At 35.8% G+C, this 20,812-nt stretch overlaps 1 long non-coding RNA gene across 5 annotated transcripts in view; it reads left to right on the top strand.

The window, feature by feature from the left end:
• Positions 1-8,589: 8,589 nt before the first annotated feature.
• LOC116405803 overlaps positions 8,590-20,812 on the top strand; it is a 29,377-nt gene continuing 17,154 nt past the window's right edge. For 2 of the 5 annotated variants that reach the window (XR_004218898.1, XR_004218899.1), the window contains exons 1-2: positions 8,590-9,503; positions 9,857-10,016. This is a non-coding gene — a long non-coding RNA (uncharacterized LOC116405803). Of the gene's footprint in view, positions 9,504-9,856; positions 10,170-20,812 lie in introns of those variants that run through there. The other 3 variants (XR_004218897.1, XR_004218896.1, XR_004218900.1) reach the window with 3 other exon arrangements.

The following is a 20,812-nucleotide window of genomic DNA, read 5'->3' as shown; positions in this document are numbered from 1 at the left end:
TGTTAAAATCTTGGTGGACTTGCTCACAGGAGGAGATTGTAGTTTACCTATTCCAGTGAAGGGCAAGATAGATACTTTAAATCAAGCATTAGGTAATATTGTTGAATGACCTCGTTGACTTGTTTATGTGCTATTGAAGCTTTGATATTTATTTGTGATTGTATTTTAGGTTTTGATATTATTTTGTTTGTGCTTGGAGCATTCAACCCCAAAGGATGTTCTATATTCTTCAAATTACATAAATGTTAATGGAACCATTAAGCTCTTATATGGACATGTCGTGAACAATATGAAGGATGTAGATATGGTTCGCATCTTAATGAACGAGCTAATATTCGGTAAAAACAAATTCATTTATTTAGCTCGTTAGGACTTGCTCCATTATTGCGGCATGGTAGAAATAGGCTATATGTGCATCCTAGCATACATTACGTAAGTAAACATCTTTTACTCATCTCTATGTCCAATACTATAGCTATAGTTATTTTGTTCCTTTTTAACTAAGGTTGCTTTTACTTAGATATCTTTGGGATGAATGTGATTGTGGAAGCAAGTTTTTTGTTATGACCAAGCAAAAATAACATCACATATCAAGGATCGTGATCTTCGATCCAGAAATTTTGCCCACCAGTTAGAAGCGGCTACCTTGGAACAAATAGTTCTAATTCCTTATAATACTGGGTAAATAAATAAGATTAAAACATTATTATGTTTTTCATTGAGGTTAAATGTATACTCACATTGAAGATGTTTATTGTAGTTTTCATTGGATGTTGCATGTCATCGATCTTCGAGAGAACTGTGTTTATGTTTTGGACTCTCTTCAAAGTAAAGTTAACGAAGACATCCATGGAGTCATAAATGTGACTTATGATTTACTTCTTATTTGACTTCATTGTCTTCTAATTCTAATGTTTCCAAATGTATAGAGGATTAAAAACATGGCAAGCTAAGCATGATTTACAACATTATCGGTCAAATCCGAAATGGAAACCTATAAAGGTAATTTGCATTGACACATAATTATTTTCAATGAAACATAAGAATAATTTGTATGTAATTTATATACATGCAGTGTCCTCGTCAATTGGATTCGGTTGGGTGTGGGTATTATGTCCAAAAGTATATACATGAAATCGTGCATAATTCTAGTACTCCCATCACTAGCCTTGTAAGTTTCTACTTTCACTTTTTATATGTTACAAATTACATAAATTATCTAAACTTATTCTTTCCATACCTTTCTTTTTGCGTAGTTTAATACAAAAAAATGCATATACGCAAGAGGAGATTGACGAGATTTGAACAAAATATGCAAGCTTTGTTAGCCGATTTTGTGTAAGCTTTTACACTTTTTTTTGTAGTTTATAAGTTACTAGTACTAATACTAATTGTTTTAATATATAAGCTACGAGATTCTAGTACTACTTGTTGTACATACTTTAATTTTCAGGTTTTCTGCTTGTAGTAGTTTATGAATAGGTGTTGTATTGTAGTGTTTTAGGTGTTGACTTTAGAGTGTATTTGTTGTAGTACTATGTGGAAAGTGTGTATTAGTGGAGGAATTTGTTGTACACATACTTTAATACTTTACATTGGATGTGTTGGATATGTGGAATTTGTTGTACACATAGTATTAGTTTGCCATTGGATGTGTGGAAGTGTATGCTGGTTTTGTAGGGGTTGATCTTCCTTGTAGGTGAAATGGAAATATTGGTTTGCTATGGAAGTGTGGAAAAATGCATATATGTTGGGTTTTTAGGTGTTGAATTCTGTAGTTAGAAATATTATTAGTTTGCATCGAAGTGTGGAAGTGTATGTGCTGGTTTTGTAGGTTTTGAATTCTATATAGCTAGAAATAGTATTAGTTTGCCATTGGATGTGTGGAAGTGTATGCTTGTTTTGTAGGTGTTGATCTTCTGCCTTGCAGGTGAAATATGGAAGTAATATATAAGGTTTTCCATGGAGTGGTAGACAGCTAGCAATCATGCAACAACTATTTTTTATACTTTTTTAATATTCGATGACGAACATTTCATGTCGTAATTCGTAACAAATAATGTCGATTTCGACACCATGAAAAATAATTAAAATAAATAAATTAAAAAAACAAACAAGGCTTTGATGTCGGTTTAAAAACGACATTAAAGGAAAACCGACAGTAAAGGTCAACAATTACGCCATAAAAAAATGTTGATTTAAAACCGACATCAATGGCCATTAATGATGCATTTGATGTCATTTTTAAACTGACATCAAAGCAAAAATGACATTAAAGGCCTTTAAAAACGCTAGCATAGATGTCAATTCCGAACTGACACCAAATGCCATTAATGTCGGTTCTAAACTGACAATAAAGAGCAAATTTCTTCTAGTGCTTGCTCCATTTTATAAGTAGATTTTCATTTAGCTAACTGCTAAAGTGAACTTATGGACTTCCACTTAGGGTTCAGTCGTTATATTCTCGATAGTCGAGCCCCATATTATTCTCGATAGTCGAGCCCCATATTGTTTGCAATGGAATGAGTCCTCACATTATAACCCTTGAGCAGACGAACATGAGAGCTTTTCCCTTCTCGTAACACGAAGAAGTGAAAGATTAGCTCTATTACTTGTCACCAGGGAGCATTATTTCATGGGAGTAGATGTAGAGACAATATTTGGAAAAGTTCTTTTCAACCTTTTATGCTACTAGTGTGAGGAAGAAAGTCTGTGGCATCACACAAGGAAAGGATGAATCACTTTACGATTATTGGGGAAATACTTGGCTCAGTGCCAAGTTTTTCATCATTAGGTACAGAACCATATGTTGATTCAATATTTATATGGGTGATTGTTGCAATGAGATAAAATGATTATTGATGTGGAGGCATGAGGTGCTCTTAAGGATAATACGACAACTAAAGTAAATAAATTGATTTCACTTTGAAATGTAAATTTATTAGGCCCCTTCCTAGTATGTAAATGGTATTAAGGTTATTACATATTGACTGTAATTTGAAATGTTCATATTTACTTTGAAAATTAGTATAATGTATGGTGATATATTATAATATAAAATTTATCTTTTTGTCCACATATACACTGATGGCAAAAAGTATTGGGACGAAAATAAAAACTGAGTTTGGGCATCTCCGAGCTGTTTTTGTGGGAAAAAACTTTAGTATTACTCAAAGTGGGGCCGCCTAGTAGTTATCTGTGAGTTTTCGGGACGTTTCTCGCATGGTTAAAAATCGGCCGATTTTTCGTATGGTAAAGCCTTGGCTATTTTTGGACCGTTTTTGGCGCAACCGTTGTGCACCCCAAACGAGCCCCACCCGACCCCTATGCCCTGGGATTTTTTTCTGTGTCATACTGGGTGCAATATAGATGGGTTTCCACACCTATCCGCGGGCTATCATCGGTCTAAATAGGTTGCACAAGATCAAAGGAACACAACCAAACCATGGGAAGAAAAGTATTGGGACGAAAATAAAAACTGAGTCTGGGCATCTCCGAGCTGTTTTTGTGGGAAAAAACTTTAATATTACTCAAAGTGAGGCCGCCTAGTAGTTATCTGTGAGTTTTCGGGACGTTTCTCGCATGGTTAAAAATCGGCCGATTTTTCGTATGGTAAAGCCTTGGCCATTTTTGGACCGTTTTTGGCGCAACCGTTGTGCACCCCGAACGAGCCCCACCCAACACCTATGCCCTGGGATTTTTTTCTGTGTCATACTAGGGGCAATATAGATGGGTTTCCACACCTATCCGCGGGCTATCATCGGTCTAAATAGGTTGCACAAGATCAAAGGAACACAACCAAACCATGGGAAGAAAAGTATTAGGACGAAAATAAAAACTGAGTCTGGGCATCTCCGAGCTGTTTTTGTGGGAAAAAACATTAATATTACTCAAAGTGGGGCCGCCTAGTAGTTATCTGTGAGTTTTCGGGACGTTTCTCGCATGGTTAAAAATCGACCGATTTTTCGTATGGTAAAGCCTTGGCCATTTTTGGACCGTTTTTGGCGCAACCGTTGTGCACCCCGAACGAGCCCCACCCGACCCCTATGCCCTGGGATTTTTTTCTGTGTCCTTCTGGGTGCAATATAGATGGGTTTCCACACCTATCCGCGGGCTATTATCGGGCTAAATAGGTTGCACAAGATCAAAGGAACACAACCAAACCATGGGAAGAAAAGTATTGGGACGAAAATAAAAACTGAGTCTGGGCATCTCCGAGCTATTTTTGTGGGAAAAAACTTTAATATTACTCAAAGTGAGGCCGCCTAGTAGTTATCTGTGAGTTTTCGGGACGTTTCTCGCATGGTTAAAAATCGACCGATTTTTCGTATGGTAAAGCCTTGGCTATTTTTGGACCGTTTTTGGCGCAACCGTTGTGCACCCCGAACGAGCCCCACCCGACCCCTATGCCCTGGGATTTTTTTCTGTGTCCTTCTGGGTGCAATATAGATGGGTTTCCACACCTATCCGCGGGCTATCATCGGGCTAAATAGGTTGCACAAGATCAAAGGAACACAACCAAACCATGGGAAGAAAAGTATTGGGACGAAAATAAAAACTGAGTCTGGGCATCTCCGAGCTGTTTTTGTGGGAAAAAACTTTAATATTACTCAAAGTGAGGCCGCCTAGTAGTTATCTGTGAGTTTTCGGGACGTTTCTCGCATGGTTAAAAATCGGCCGATTTTTCGTATGGTAAAGCCTTGGCCATTTTTGGACCGTTTTTGGCGCAACCGTTGTGCACCCCGAACGAGCCCCACCCGACCCCTATGCCCTGGGATTTTTTTCTGTGTCATACTGGGTGCAATATAGATGGGTTTCCACACCTATCCGCGGGCTATCATCGGTCTAAATAGGTTGCACAAGATCAAAGGAACACAACCAAACCATGGGAAGAAAAGTATTGGGACGAAAATAAAAACTGAGTCTGGGCATCTCCGAGCTGTTTTTGTGGGAAAAAACTTTAATATTACTCAAAGTGAGGCCGCCTAGTAGTTATCTGTGAGTTTTCGGGACGTTTCTCGCATGGTTAAGGTCGCAAAAAACGTAAGATGGATAAGGTCACCAGGGAGGAGAAAGTAATTCCATCTCTTGACAATAAGATAAATCTCGGTACCAATGATATTGATAAGGAAAAGAAGACTTCAAAGCAGAAAAGAACAAAAAGCAATAAGGAGCCATCTTTGCCAATACACAAGGAGACACTTACGAAGATTGAAAACCATAAGAAAGCAAAGAAGGAAGGGGAAAGGCAGATTGGTGTTATTGACGACGCTGAAGTGCCATTTGAACAGCTTTTCGGAGATGATCTTATTGAAGACATGGTTGCTGTTCTCCGAAAGGTTGGTGAGAAAGAAGTAGAGGAGATGAATTTAAAGCCTAACTTGGCATCATTTTCAGCTAATAGAAAGGAATCTAAAAGCCAAGATCGAGTTGGAAGGTTACAAATATCCCCAATAGTTGAAATTGGAATGGACGGAATATCAACATGGGGGATGAGTAATTGCAATGCAAAGGCATTCAGTTACTTGGGAAAATTTGGATCAATCATGGCAGCACCGTGGTCGGACAGGTGTTGAATGCAGTAATAGAAAAAGAGAATGGGTTTTAGAAACTCATTTCAGTTGTTGGTCTTGCAATGAGCTATGAAGCGTAAGCTACTGTTGTTGGGAGACTTGACTTTTGATTTGGGGGAGTTCATGAGATGGAGGATTTTTACTTTTCTGACTTAAACAAGTGACATGCCAAAAGATTTTGTAGCTTGTTGGTACCTGGGCAAGTTCTAATTTGAAACTTACATATTTCTTCTTCAACAGCCTTAAAATAGTGCATAATTAGAACTGTTAATGCCTAAATTGAAACAGAGGTGTTTGGGGGTATATTATTTTAGTTTTTATATTATTTCTATAATAGAGTTTGCCTTGTGTCTCTTAAAAAAAAAACAACACAATCCATGATCGAAGAGATGATCCATCAATGATTGAAATTTTTCTGCTTCAAAATTCTTTCCAAGAAACCCCAATCAACTCGATCAAATGCCTCTCCAAGGTCCAGTTTGTAATCCATCCTTGCTTTTTTTGGACCTATAATACTCCACAACTTTATTTGCAATAAGTACAGGATCCAGAATTTGGCGGCCATCCAAAAAGGCACTTTGAGTGAGAGCTCTAATACTGGGCATAATTATCTTCATTCTTTCAGCAAGCACTTTTGCAATCAATTTGTACAGCAAAGTAGTGAAACTTATGGGCCGGAAATCAATTACCTTTACTGCATCTTCCTTTTTCTTGATCAAGCAAATAAATTTCTCCTTTACATGCATTTAGTTTCCCAGTCCCATAGAACTCATTGAATAATTTACAAAGATTTTCCTTGAGGAGATCCCAAAATTTGATGAAGAATTCTACTGTGAAGCTATCCGGACCTGGAGCCTCTGTTTCTTCCCATTGATTTTAATGCTGCCCTGATCTCTACCAAACTAAATTTTGAAATAAGCCTTTTATTTTGATCTGCTGAAAACTACAGACCAATAAAAAACGGAGGTGTGAGGAGATTTCTCATAGAGGGTGCTGTAGAAATCAAGTATTAAATGCTCAATTTCAAAGAATAAAGTGGTTGGGTTTCCTTGATTATTAACAAGCTTCGGAATTAGACTTCTTTTTTTTTTTTTTCCCCCGATGAGAACGATGGAAGAAACTCATATTTTTGTTCCCCAATTTCAGCCAAGTCAACTTAGTTTTCTGGATTATATCTCTTTCCTCCCTTCTACAAAGAGCTAGAAGATCCACTCTCTTATTAACAATAAGTGATCCACTGTGCACGTATCCGGTTGATCATATTTTTTCTCTTCTAGTGCGATGGCTTTTAATAAGGTTTCTTCATGACTTTTCTGTTTTCTTTCATAATCTGAATGCCATGATTTGAGTTGACCCTTAATGTTTTGGAGTTGAGTTGATAAGGCAAAGCCCATCCAGCCCGGAGGAGTGCTTGTGGTTAATGAATTTTCAATAAATTGGCAGCAATGCTTGTCTAGCAACCAGCTGTTGCAAAATCGAAAAGGGGAAGGCTCCCACTCGAATGCCCCTGCTTCTAATAAAAAAGGGAAGTGGTTTGAGGAGATCCTTACTTGACGAGTTACACGTGTGTTCGCAAAAGCCTTGTCCCGGTCAAAAGTAACTAAAAATCTGTCAAGCAATGATCTCAAAACTACTCTTCCTTCTCTTGACCATGTTAATTTTCTGTTCAGTAAAATAACTTCAATGAGTTTCCATTCTTCAATGAATTTATTGAATTTCCTCATTCATGCCACAAGTCATTCTACTTGCTGGAAATCGCTCCCCTTTGATTTGGTCATATTAAAATCCCCTCCCAAACACCAAGCTTCTATACAATAACCAATGAGGGAGAGCAGCTCTGACCAAATGAATTTTCTCTCTGTAATCAGTAGGTCCATAAATATTGGTTACCCAACACAACTTATTGCACATTGTTCTGCATTTAACTGACAGTGAGTGGCCCCTTTCAATACTTCAATAAAAGAAAATTTACTTTCATCTCACTTGGTTAACATTCTTCCTGATTTTCCATGAGCTTCAAGAAAGATCCATCCAGTTCCTTTTGATCTCCAAGTGGATTGAAAACAAAGTATTGACCCATTCCAATCTTGAAAGAAATATGGGAAAAAGGAAGATGACAATAGGCAGTAGCTTATAATCCTTTTCCGTGGGATATATGAGGAAGACTTGACACTGAGAATAGGCTTTTGGTTGGAAATGTGAGGAGCTATAATAAGCTGTGAGCACCTTCCACCCAACAGAGAACTTTTGCTTGTAATATCTTTGAATCCACTTGGTCAAAAGGGCCTTAGTATCTCTCCACCTGGCTGCTGTTAGCTTGCACTGCTATTTGGATTCTTGGTTGTGGCCTCTTGATCCTACTTCTGGTTTTACTGTTAGATCCCTTATAGCTGACTTAGTGGGCACGGTTGATCCATTATTGTCTGATTTTTGTTCTGTGATTTGGAAAGATAGATTTTCCTAAAACGATGAAAATTTTTCTTTAAGATCTTAGTTGGGGTGCCATCAATACTGCTGATTGTCTTCCACGTTGCATGCTTTATATGTCTATTTCTCCTTCTTGGTGTCACATGTGTTGCTGCTACGCTGAATCTTCGATCCATTTGTTTTTCCATTTTCCTCTTGCTGCCAATTTTTGGGATATTCTTTTTAGGCTTTTTGATGGTCTTATACGTGTCTTAATAACATTTTGGACACATTGGCTTCTCTTCTGGTGGGTCAACCCTTTGGTGGTACAAAGATGACACTTTGGTTGACATGCGGCGTTCTTTTGGTATCTGTGGGGTGAAAGGAATAAGTGGCTTTTTCATGATTCTTCTTCCTTGTTCAAATATTTTATGGAATTTGTTCTGTCTATTTCTTTTCCTTGGTGTAAAGCTAAGCCCCCCTCTCTCTATAGATAATCTATTTTAGTTAACAATTGGACATCCTTCTCTTCTATAAGTTCCTTTAGGTGTTTGGGTTTTCCCCAGATTTCATTTATAAATGAAATGTTTTTTTTACAATTGGACTTCTCTTCTGTACTGGGTATCACCCGAACCCCCTTGCAAAATTAGTTTCTTCACATTATCCCTCTTCACAAAGTGGGAGGAGGCATTTATGAATATTTCTAAAGTGAATACTTCTTTGATGTCCTGACTTATTAAAAGTGTATTGAATTTTCAGATCGCAAAGAACATGGAAGTGTTTATATGGTCCTGAGATTATAAGAGTCTTAATAATCAGGATAGGCTTCAGAATTTGATGAGGTTTAACCTTTTTGCCTGTTCATATGCAGTTTGTATATGGAAAAGGAGGACAATATTTATCACCTTTTTCCTCATTGCTTCTTTGCTTCCAAGGGAAGAAGCTTTCTGCTTAGTACCTTCAGATTTCCGCTTGTCTTTCTAATTCTAATCATATTGATGACTGGCTTTCTCAAGTGAAGTTGAAGTCCTTTGGGGTATGCTGTCGGGGCATTCCTTTAGTTGCGTTGGCTTGAAAGTAACTTTAAACTTTTTGAAGCTAAGTCTTCTGATATAACTTCTTTTGGTGGAAATTTACAACTCATCTCCTTGTGGTGGGCTCATAGTTATAGCCAATTCTTTTGCAATTATCCAATTTCTTTGCATCACAACAATTGGTCAAATTTTCTGCAATTAGTTTTTTTGGGATGGGGTTCACTTTTCACCGTCCCTAAGCTGTTTCTACTTCGCTTTTGTCTGATGATGTCTCTTATAAAACATCAATGTGTGATAGCAGAAGGAAATTGTTAGCAGCCGGTCTTTTTTGCTGTCCAGACATATGGACGTGTTTTCTCCATATTTTTCCTGTTTAATTTTTTCTCGCTCTCATTATTTTTTCCATTTCATAGTCCTTGTAAATACTAAAATGTCTTCTGCAATGCAGATTGTTGATAGGCTTCATTGGTACATAGAGAAAGGCAATACAGTAAGTCCATTATGTTGATTTGTTTGATTTTTATTATATTGAGCAGAATTCGTTATTTATTTTTCTTAGTGCAACATTTTCTTTCAATGCATTTCATTGTTAGGAGGCTATCTGTTACCTTAAATATTCTTTAGATTCATTATGCACTCCACAATCTCACAAAAAGTACAAGCCTCGTATGTTATCCTTTTGAACTCCTATGATTGTGAAAGTTGAGAGATGTTTACAATCATGGAACCACTCGGGGGAGGGGGGGGGGGGGTCATCTAACTCTTCTACAAGCAACCCTTTCAAACTCCCCACGTCCTACTTATCCTTATTTACAAAAAGAAAGGTATCGTCTATGATTGCAGGATTGAAAGATTTTAGAATAAAAAATAGAAGCCATGTTAGATATTCTCTTCGAATTGTGCTCAGGGCAGCAAGTTAATTGGGAGAAGTAAGCATTATATGGAGGCAATATTGATGAGGCTACATTGATCTCTACTTCTTCAAGGCTGAATTGGGAGGCTGGTAATTGCCTTTATATATCTTGGCTTACCTCTTGGTGGTTATTCTAAACAGCAGTCTTTTTGGCAGCCTGTTATAGATAAAGTCCATTTGAAACTCGATAAATGGAAAAGGGTATAACTTGTCCAGAGGGGCCGTTTAACTTTTTTTTTTTTTAAGATAAGAAACATTTCATTGATAAAATGAAACAGGGGAAACCCAAACTCCTAAAGGTGATTAAAAAAATATAGCCAATTAGAAAAGAGAAAGGAGAGACTATAGTTCTTAAAAGGGTGCCCATTTTTGTACCAATAAAAAGCAGTAGATAAAATGGTGTCCAAAAAAGAAGTACAAGAGGCAGTAGAGTCCTGAAACAGCCTCCTATTGTGCTCAGTCCATAAAGTCTAGGAGAAGGCACGAACAATAGCCAACCAAATTGTCTTTTTACATCCCACAAAAAGGTGACCCACCAAGAAGTTTTTATTGGAAAGAGAGATCGACCAACCAAAAAGCATCCCAGATGATGTGCCAAAACTGAGTAGCAAAGGAACGGTGCGCAAATTGGTGAGAGGCAGATTCCGCAGCAGTTTGACACACAACATACCAAGTAGGAGAAAAAGACATATACGACATTTGGCGTTGGAGGCAATCAGCAGTATTAATGGCACCGTGACTAAGTTCCCAGAATAATTTAATTTTCTTTGGGTAGTGATCAGACCGAATAATAGAATAAAGATTTCTGGTAGAGGACCCTATTGAACAAGTTAAATCATCAATTAGGGATTTAACAGTAAAAGAAGCAGAGGAATCAATGACCCGTTAAACTTTATGTAATTCAGTTTTGGCCAACCTACCAACTTATAATATGTCCTTATTCCAAATGCCTTTCTTGGTGATACAAGAATTGGAGACTTTTATGTAACTTCTTTTGGGAAGGTCAAAAAGGCAGCAAGCTGAATCCTTTGGTTAAACAGGAGTTAGCTTCGAAAGCTCTAAAAGATGGTGGTCTAGGGATTGGAAATGAAAACAGAAATACAGCTTTATTGTTTAAATGGAGTTGGAGAATCCTTAAGGAGCAGGACTCTTTATGGTGCAAAATTGTTAGAAGTATTCATGGAGTTGATCCAAATCTTTGGTGCACTTCGGGTAAGCTTGGTTTAGGTTTGAGAAGTCCATGGATCAGCATTTCAAGTTGCAAAGTTTAAGCTTGGTAATGGGAGGAATATATTCCTTTGTACAGATTCATGGTGTACTGTCTTCTCCTTTGGATGGTCTACTCCTATTCCCAATGATATTTGGGCCTACTCACTCTAACATATCCTTTTCAATGAATAAAAAGGGATTATGTGGACACATATGATTCATGCTTATGAATTACATAGAAGAAGAGAATGGACTGCTTCTTCAACGATGTTTTTTGTAGTTCTTCCTCCACAGGGATGTTTGTTGTAGCTCTTGATTTCAATCCCCACCCTAAGGTCATTTCAATTATCATGCTACAGTGATGAGCAACAAGTAGATTGACCTTCAACAATACCATTTGCCAATAGGTTTGCCATAATGCTCTAACAATAAAGTTTATCAAGAAATTAAAATTTCAAGATGAGCAACCTTGCTCTGATACCAATTTTTGGATCGGTATGGCAACCCTAGAGGGGTGAATAGGGTTTAAATAAACTTTTTTGACAAATAAAAAGTAAAATCAACTAATTAGATACTTTTTAAATTTAAATAAAGAACTTTGTAAACTTTGTTAAATAACAAGATTGATAAAAATATATGAATGGAAGTATGCAATCAAACTCAACCAATAAGAGTATGTAACTAAAATTAAATTAAAAAAATTAGAAAAGAGTTAGAGAAGAAGACACCGTAATTTTATAGTGGTTCGGTTAAACTCAACCTACATCCACTTTCCCAAGCACCTCTTGGGATTTTGATTGAAAATCTTCTTTGGACTCTTTCACGGATTTGAGCCGAACCGATTCTTGCTCCTTTTTCGGGTTCAAGAGCAAACCCGATCCTTTCCACGGGTTAGGATCCAACCGTTACAATATGTTGAAGTTTTTAAATCATACAAAAGAAAACTCTCTAAAAGAGTGAGTATATAATTTGAAGCTCACAAATTTAATCCTCACAATACAATAAGAAGCTCTCAAGAATAAGATGAAAAGAATAAAAATTGGAAGCTTTAGAGAGAATAACAATGTTGGCTTTTTGCTTGAGGATTGTAAAGATGTTGTGATCTTGTGTAAATGTGAAGTATTTAAAAAGAGAGGAAAGATAAATTCAAAATCATTTGGGTCATTAGATATAAGTAAAAGAAAAATGAATGGTTGAGATTTAAACTTAATTAGCCGTTAGACACAATACAAATAATAATATAATAATATGTCTTTTCAAAATACTTTGTTTAAAAAGAAATCAATAAAGCAACTTCACCATCTTTTAAAACAACTAGCCGTTAGACACAAGGAAAAATAATAATATTAAAATCATTTTCTTTTTAAATTCATTTTCTTTATAAAAGCCAATAAAACATAACAAAAAGCCACATTTGTTACTCCTTCATTGCTCCAAGTGGCTTTCTCTAATTGGTTCAAATTGATGCTTGGTCGCCACGTCACCATCTCGGGTATTTTTCTGTTAACCTTCTTTTAGCAATATTTTCTTCATTTGAACTTCGATTTGGGTGATTCAAGAGGCGTTAGAATCATTTTTCCAAGCTCTACGATATGGTCTATTCAAATTAATAAAATTGTCAATAAAAAAATCAGATTTGTTATCATCAAAACATAAATTAATTGAATAATTAAAATAAATAAATTTGAGATTAAGGGCCAAAAAGCCAACAATCTCCCCTTTTTTATGATGACAAATCATTGAAGAAAAATAACTTGAAACACACATGATCAACAAGTAATTCTATTATCAAGATGTATAACCATAAAGCTCATGTATATATTTCACCACAAAGAACATACTTGAAAACAATTGATAAGAGAACCTTCTTTGTCCTTAATTAATTTTTTTTCTCTAAAAAAATATGCATTATTCAATAGAAACAATTATGCAACAAATTGATAAAAACATATTTTTCTTATACTTCTCCCCCTTTGGAATCATCAAAAACAATACCAATGAAGTTAGCTCTCCCAAAAAACATGAACACATACAAAATGTCTAATTCTCCTCCTATCAATATGCATTACGGTAACAATATCAAGTAAGATATAAAATCAAGATGCATCCCAACGAATAATTCCAAGCTCAAGCCTATTTTTACAAAAGCTTTCTTCACTCAAAGGCTTGGTAAATATATCCGCTAATTGATTATTGGAGCTTACAAACTCAAGAGTAATATGACCATTTTGTACATGCTCTCTAATAAAGTGATGCCTAATATATATATGCTTAGTTCTAGAATGATGAATAGGATTCTTAGTCAAATTTATGGCACTAGTATTATCACAAAATATAGGCACATTATCAAATTTTAATCCAAAATCACAAAGAGCTTGTTTCATCCAAAGAATTTGTGCACAACAACTAGCAACCGCAATATATTCCGCTTCGGTAGTGGATAAGGCAACCGAATTTTGCTTTTTACTAAACCAAGATACTAAGGAACTACCAAGAAATTGACAAGTCCCACTAGTACTTTTACGGTCAAGTAAACTACCGGCAAAGTCCGCATCGGAATATCCTACCAAATTAAACTCAACATTTCTAGGATACCATAATCCAACATCAATAGTTCCAAGCAAATATTTAAGTATCCTTTTAACGGCATGGAAATGTGATTCTTTAGGACAAGATTGAAATCTAGCACAAAGACATACACTAAACATGATATCGGGTCTACTAGCGGTCAAATAAAGTAAAGATCCGATCATACCTCGATAAGTCTTTATATCCACACACTTACCTTTTTCATCTTTGTCAAGCTTAGTGGTAGTGCTCATAGGAGTTTTTGCAACTTTACCTTCATTGAATTTGAATTTCTTGAGCAAATCCCTTGTGTATTTTTCTTGACTTATGAAGATGCCATCCTTGAGTTGTTTGATTTGAAGGCCAAGGAAGAAACTAAGTTCTCCCATCATACTCATCTCAAACTCATTATGCATACACTTGGAAAATTCTTCACACAAAGATGAATTAGTAGAACCAAATATAATATCATCCACATAAATTTGCACTATAAGCATGTCATTATTTTTAACTTTAATAAATAGAGTATTATCAATTTTTCCCATCTTAAAGTCATTCTCAAGTAAAAACTTGCTAAGTCTATCATACCAAGCTCTTGGAGCTTGTTTTAAGCCATAAAGAGCCTTTTCCAACTTATAAACATGATTAGGTAAATCAAAACTTTCAAAGCCCGGAGGTTGTTCTACGTAAACTTCCTCTACAATATATAACCGTTTAAAAAAGCACTTTTTACATCCATTTGATACAAAATGAAATTTTTATAAGAAGCAAAAGCAAGCAACATTCTAATAGCTTCTAATCTAGCAACCGGTGCAAAAGTCTCTTCATAATCTATACCTTCTTCTTGACAATAACCTTGAGCTACAAGTCTAGCTTTATTTCTAATGATATTTCCATTTTCATCCATCTTATTTCTAAAAACCCATTTTGTTCCGATTATAGATGCATTAGAAGGCCTAGGGACTAATTTCCAAACTTTGTTTCTTTCAAATTGATTTAATTCTTCTTGCATAGCTAAAATCCAAAACTCATCACATTCGGCATCTTTAAAACTTCTAGGTTCAATTTGAGACACAAAAGCAAGATTACTAAATAAATTAAGAGAAAACGAGTTTTGACACCTTGTTCGGGATTGCCAAGAATTAGATCCTTGGGATGGGATAGAGCATATCTCCACTCTTTAGCAAGGATGAAGAACCCTCTTCTTTCTTTTCTATGATGTTCACATCTTGCATACTTGGAACAATTTCTTTGCCTTTGTCATTAACAAGTAAATCTCCAAAATCTTTTTCTAAATCATCACTACAAATAGACTCATTAGAAACATTATTCCAAGATTCATCAAATACAACATGAATAGATTCCTCAATAACTAAAGTTTTCTTATTGAAAACTCTATAAGCTTTACTAGTAGAGGAATATCCTAGAAAAATACCAACATCCGTCTTAGAATCAAATTTTCCAAGTTTTTCTTTGTTATTCAAAATAAAACATTTACAACCGAAAACTTTGAAATACCCAATATTTGGAATTTTACCATGCCAAAGTTCATAAGGAGTTTTATCTAAAGAGGGTCTAACTAAAACTCTATTTGAAACATAGCAAGCGGTGTGAACGGCTTCCGTCCAAAAATATTTAGGTAAACCATACTCATTCAACATTGATCTAGCAAATTCTTGCAAAGTACGATTTTTCCTTTCAACTACACCATTTTGCTACTTCCTCTGCTCGAAATGCATCTAAAAATTTTAGGGATGCATATAATCATTGGACAAAGGCCAATGACAAGGCCTGTGTGTATCTCTTGTCTAGTATGTCTGACATACTAAGCAAGAAACACAAAACCATGGTCATTAGACGTCAGATCAAGGATTCGCTTCAAGAGATATTTAAGAAGAATTAAAAAGAAAGTAAATATAATTTACTTGCCTTAGAAACATGTTTAGTGGAAAATGACCAAAATGTCTAGATACTTGATTTAGGAGCCACTAGTCATGTTTGCTCTTCTTTACATAAAACTAGTTCCTTTAAGCAGCTCGAGGAGGATGAGATACACTCAAAGTTAAAACGAGAGATGCCATTTCAGCTCGTGTAATGGGAGATGTTAAATTTTCTTTTTAAAATAGATTCTTGTTTTTAAAAAACTTGTATATAGTTCCTAAGATTAAAAGGAATCTTATATTTATTTCTTGTCTTATTGAACAATCATATAATGTAACATTTTTCTTTAAATGAAGTGTTCATTTCTAAGAATGGTGTACACATTTGTTCAGCTAAGCTTGAAGACAACTTTTGTATGTATTAAGTCCTAACAAAGCGAAAGCAATTTTAAATCATGAGATGTTTAAAACTGCTAATACTCAAAATAATACCTATCTTTGGCATTCAAGATTAGGTCATATTAATCTCGATAGGATCGGAGATTGGTAAAGAATGGACTTCTAAATGAGTTAGAAGATGATTCATTGCCTCCATGTGAATCTTGTCTTGAAGAAAAGTTGACTAAAGAGACCTTTTACTAGAAAATGCTATGGAGCCAAAGAGCCCATAGAACTTATACATTCAGACCACTATGGTCCAATGAATGTAAAAGCTAGAGAAGGTTTTGAATACTTCATCTCTTTTATAGATGATTATTCAAGGTATGATTATTTATACTTAATGAAACGTAAGTCTGAAGCTCTTGGAAAGTTCAAGAAGTATAAGGCTGAAGTTAAAAATCTATCAAGTAAAAAAAATTAAAATACTTTTATCTGATCGAGGTGGAGAGTATATGGATTTGAGATTCCAGGACTATATGATAGAACATGGAATCCAATTACAACTTTCAGCACCTGGTACACCTCAACAAAATGGTATATTAGAAATGAGAAATAAAACCTTGTTAGACATGGTTCGTTTAATGATGAGTCATGCTCAATTGCCTTGCTCGTTTTGGGGGTATGCAGATTGAACAATGTTCCTCGAAAAGTGTTTCTAAAATACCTTTCTGTAACGATCCAACACTTTATACTAAGGTGAGATCATTACCACTAAAACAAATAAAGACTTTTTATTTAAATCAAATAAAATACTAAGTTTTAAAAAGAAACACTCATAAAATATAAGTAAAGTATATAATAAAATATTAGTTCGGAACCTATTTAAAATAAAAAAATATATCTAAAAGTAAACATGGGTTCTGAAATAAATTTAATACTCAAAACATAAATGTGGAAGAAAATAAGATGTTCCCTATGACGATCCACGGTCACTTCTTGCCATTCGCGAGCTTGCCTTTACCTGCTCCTTTACCTGAAAAATTAAACATAGAAAAGGTGAGTATAAATTTATACTAAGTAAGAGACCCACTACTACTCCTGCTACGTGTCTGTTAACCTCTCGTTATAGTCCTGTAAGAAAATATCGAATATCTATTGTGCTCCCAAACGTACGCTATCCAGTGATCTTGTAGGAACACATCTAGACTCTTGGTGAACCCGAAGGAGTCACCCTAAAGAAGTGTAAGTGATCCTATTGATTCACATATAAAAGCTAAGCCACACAAACATAAATAGGTGGTGATCCCGAGGGACACCCATATGATACGACTCTAACAGGTAAAGCTAACACAACATCATAGTCTATACATATAACATAACATAAATAACATATCTCAAACATGATGTATCTCAACCATAGTATATCTCATTCATAACATATCGTGGTCATCACATATCTTAGTCATACATAACGATTTTTTATGTAGCTATCATTATCTAACATTCTTCACCGTCACATCACATGCATCATGGCTACGTTAATGCATACTAAGGGAAAACATAATGTAAGGATCTAATAATAAAACTTCTTACCTGGAGATTAATTATCAACTAATTCAGTCATAAACATAAACAAAATTAAAATTATTAATTTTTCAACCATCACCCAACTATTTAATTAAGCATCCAAACTTCCAACTATTTAATTAAGCATCCAAACTGACCCCCAAGATTAAGGTTGAATCAAACAAAACCTTGAATGGAAAATTTCGGAGTCTCAAATCCTCAAATTAACACTTGAACCTTCAAACAAAAATAATTTAACTCATTCCATTGTAAACTTATTTAAGATCCAAAAAATATTCATTTGGGCATACCAAACCAACACAGCTCAAGAGATACCAAAAAGCAACTTGGCTTAAACTAAGGCAGAAATGGCCCACGCGGCTCTGCAGGAGGAGAATCGACTTGGCAGTCAGCTCGGGTGCACAACTCACAAAAGGAGAAAGAAATCGGCTGTGACAAGCGCGATTTACGAAGGAGTAGATAAGTGGCTCTGTGATGCACAGATCGACTTGCTCAAGCAAGGGTTCGTTTAACGATTGCCGGCAATGAGATCTGGGTGGCACGAGACAGAACTTAACGACGGTAAGGCTTAATGAAAACGTTCAAAAACTAGATGATTGATGAAATGAAAAGAGAGAGATTCCTCGGCTTCACCTACATGCAAACGTAGGAGGTGGGGGTGCATAGTCGGCTTGTGCGACTTCGTCACTAAGGAACAAAGGAGGAATGACGGTGTCAACAAACGACGAGCGGTGATCCTTGCAACGGAGCACGATGGCGGCTGGGGTTTGTGAAGAATTAAGAAGATGATGAATAGTTCCCTTTTTTGCACGTTTCACAAGGGTTAATTATATATAATAATAATAATGATATTTATTATTATTATCATTATTCCTTTTCTTTTGCTAATTAACAAATTAACCAAAATCAAATCATACTTTCTCTCCTCGTTAAATACCCATCAAACCAAACTTTTTACTTTCCCCAAAAATACAATATCTTTCCAAATAATTAGATTTTCCACAATATAATTATTTTCTCTCTAAAAAATATCTTTCCTAAAAAAAATCAATAATATATTATTCTACCCTTCCATAACTTAATTAATTATATACATATATAATTAACCAATAAACTTAAATCTCACCAAAATTTTCAATAGTATAATTAATTAAATAATCTTCCACTGAACATTCAATTAATCACAATTTCACAATACTAAAAAAATTATAACACCCAATTAAATCCATCATAAATTAAATTAAACTAAGATAATTAAAAAATAAAATTACCTTAATTTTTGGGTGTTACAGTTTTTGAATTTAAATAATTTTTAGACGTAACCAGCCTTAAGGACAGCATGTTGTACAAGTTATCGACCCTACTGCACCTGTCACTCATGCATACCTTGCTGCCATGGAGCAAATGTACATAGACTTATTGTTCAAAGTATTGGCACAGTGACAACCTACCTAGGATATCCAAACAACTCATGTACGGACACCGGCTGCAAGTGTTTAGATCCCAGTTGCGGGAGTTTAGGCCCCAATTGTAGCATATAACCTACTTGATATGCTTTCAGCAGAAGCCAAACACCTGAGGGATTTCAGGAAGTATAACCCTCGGACTTTCGATGGATCCTTGGCAAACTCCACCAAGGCGCAGATGTGGTTGAGTTCGGTGAAGACTATCTTTCGTTACATGAAGTGCTCCAATGACCAGAAAGTTTAGTGCGTTGTGTTCTTACTGACTGATAGAGACAGAGGCTAGTGGAAGTCCACATATAGGATGTTGGGTGGAGATATGAGTCAGATCACCTAAAAGTAGTTTAAGGAGAATTTTCATGCCAAATTCTTCTTCGTGTCAAGAGTTCTTAAAGTTGGAGCAAGGCAATATGGCCATAGAGGAGTATGATCAAGAATTCGATGTGTTATCCCGATTTGCACCTGAGTTAGTGAGAACTGAGACTGAGAGAGTTGACAAGTTTGTCAAAGGCATTAAGTAGGAGATCCAGGGTTTCGTTAGAGTCTTTAGACTAGCTACCTAAGATGATGCACTACACATGACAGTGGATTTGAGTTTGCATGAGAGGATAAAGATGGCCAAGGCTGTAGAGAATGGTCCAATTGTAGGGTAGAAAAGGAAGGCTTAGCAGTAGCCTACAATAGCACCACAAAGGAATTTGAGATTAGGTGGTTTGTTCCAGCAGCTTAGACAGTAGGTTGTTGAGGCAGGCAAAACCTTGAAGGAAGTATACATGTGTTCTAATTGTGAAAGGCTCATTCAGGTCATTGCCTAATAGGAAGTAGTATATGCTACAAGTGTAGGCAACCTGACATATATATAGCTGATAATTACCCTCAGAAATAGTTTGAACCTATCTCGAACTAGACTTCTACATCTCGATAGGGGTGAGTTTTTGCCACTAATCAACAGGAGGCTGAGAAAGCTTACACAGTGGTGATAGGTACACTCCTAATCTTGGAGCACTTTGCTTTATTATTATTTGACTCGGGGTCCTCTCATTCTTTTATATCGCCAATTTTTGTTCAACATATGAGTTTACAAGTAGAACCCTTGAGTTATATGTTATTTGTCTCTACTCCATCTGGATAAATTATGTTGTCGAAAGGAAAGATAAAAACATGTTAAATAGAAATAGCATATCATGTTTTAGATGTAACTTTAGTATTACACATGCAAGACTTTGATGTAATATCGGGCATGAATTGGCTATCTGCTAACCATGCAAACATAGATTATTCTCGCAAGGAGGTAGTTTTTAACCCTCATGAGGCGACTAGTTTAAAGTATAAGGGGGCGGGGACTGTGGCCTACCCAAAGTTATCTCAACCATGAAGGCCAGTAAGTTGTTCAACCAAGGTACTTAGAGTATCTTGGCTAGTGTTGTAGATACCAGAGAGCCCGATGTATCCTTATCATCTGAATGAATGGTAAGAAATACCCCGATGTTTTTTTAGAAGAGCTTTCAAGACTTTCTCCTCACAAAGAGGTTGATTTTGCTATTGAACTGAAACCAGGCACTGGTCCCATATCGAGAGCTCCATACAGAATGGCTCCAGCTGAGTTGAAGGAGTTGAAGGTCTAGTTGCAAGAATTATAGGACAAGGGCTTTATTCGATCTAGTATGTCACCTTGGGGAGCACCGCATTATTTGTGAAGAAGAAAGATGGGTTGATGTGTCTTTGCATTTACTATAAAAAGCTTAATAAGGTGATAGTCAAGAACAAATATTCATTGCCCAGGATTGATGGCTTGTTT

Source organism: Cucumis sativus, unplaced genomic scaffold (genome assembly GCF_000004075.3).
Source record: "Cucumis sativus cultivar 9930 unplaced genomic scaffold, Cucumber_9930_V3 scaffold31, whole genome shotgun sequence".
Lineage (NCBI taxonomy): Eukaryota > Viridiplantae > Streptophyta > Magnoliopsida > Cucurbitales > Cucurbitaceae > Cucumis > Cucumis sativus.
Note: the sequence above shows the minus strand (reverse complement) of the source record. Positions and strands in the feature narration are given on the sequence as shown.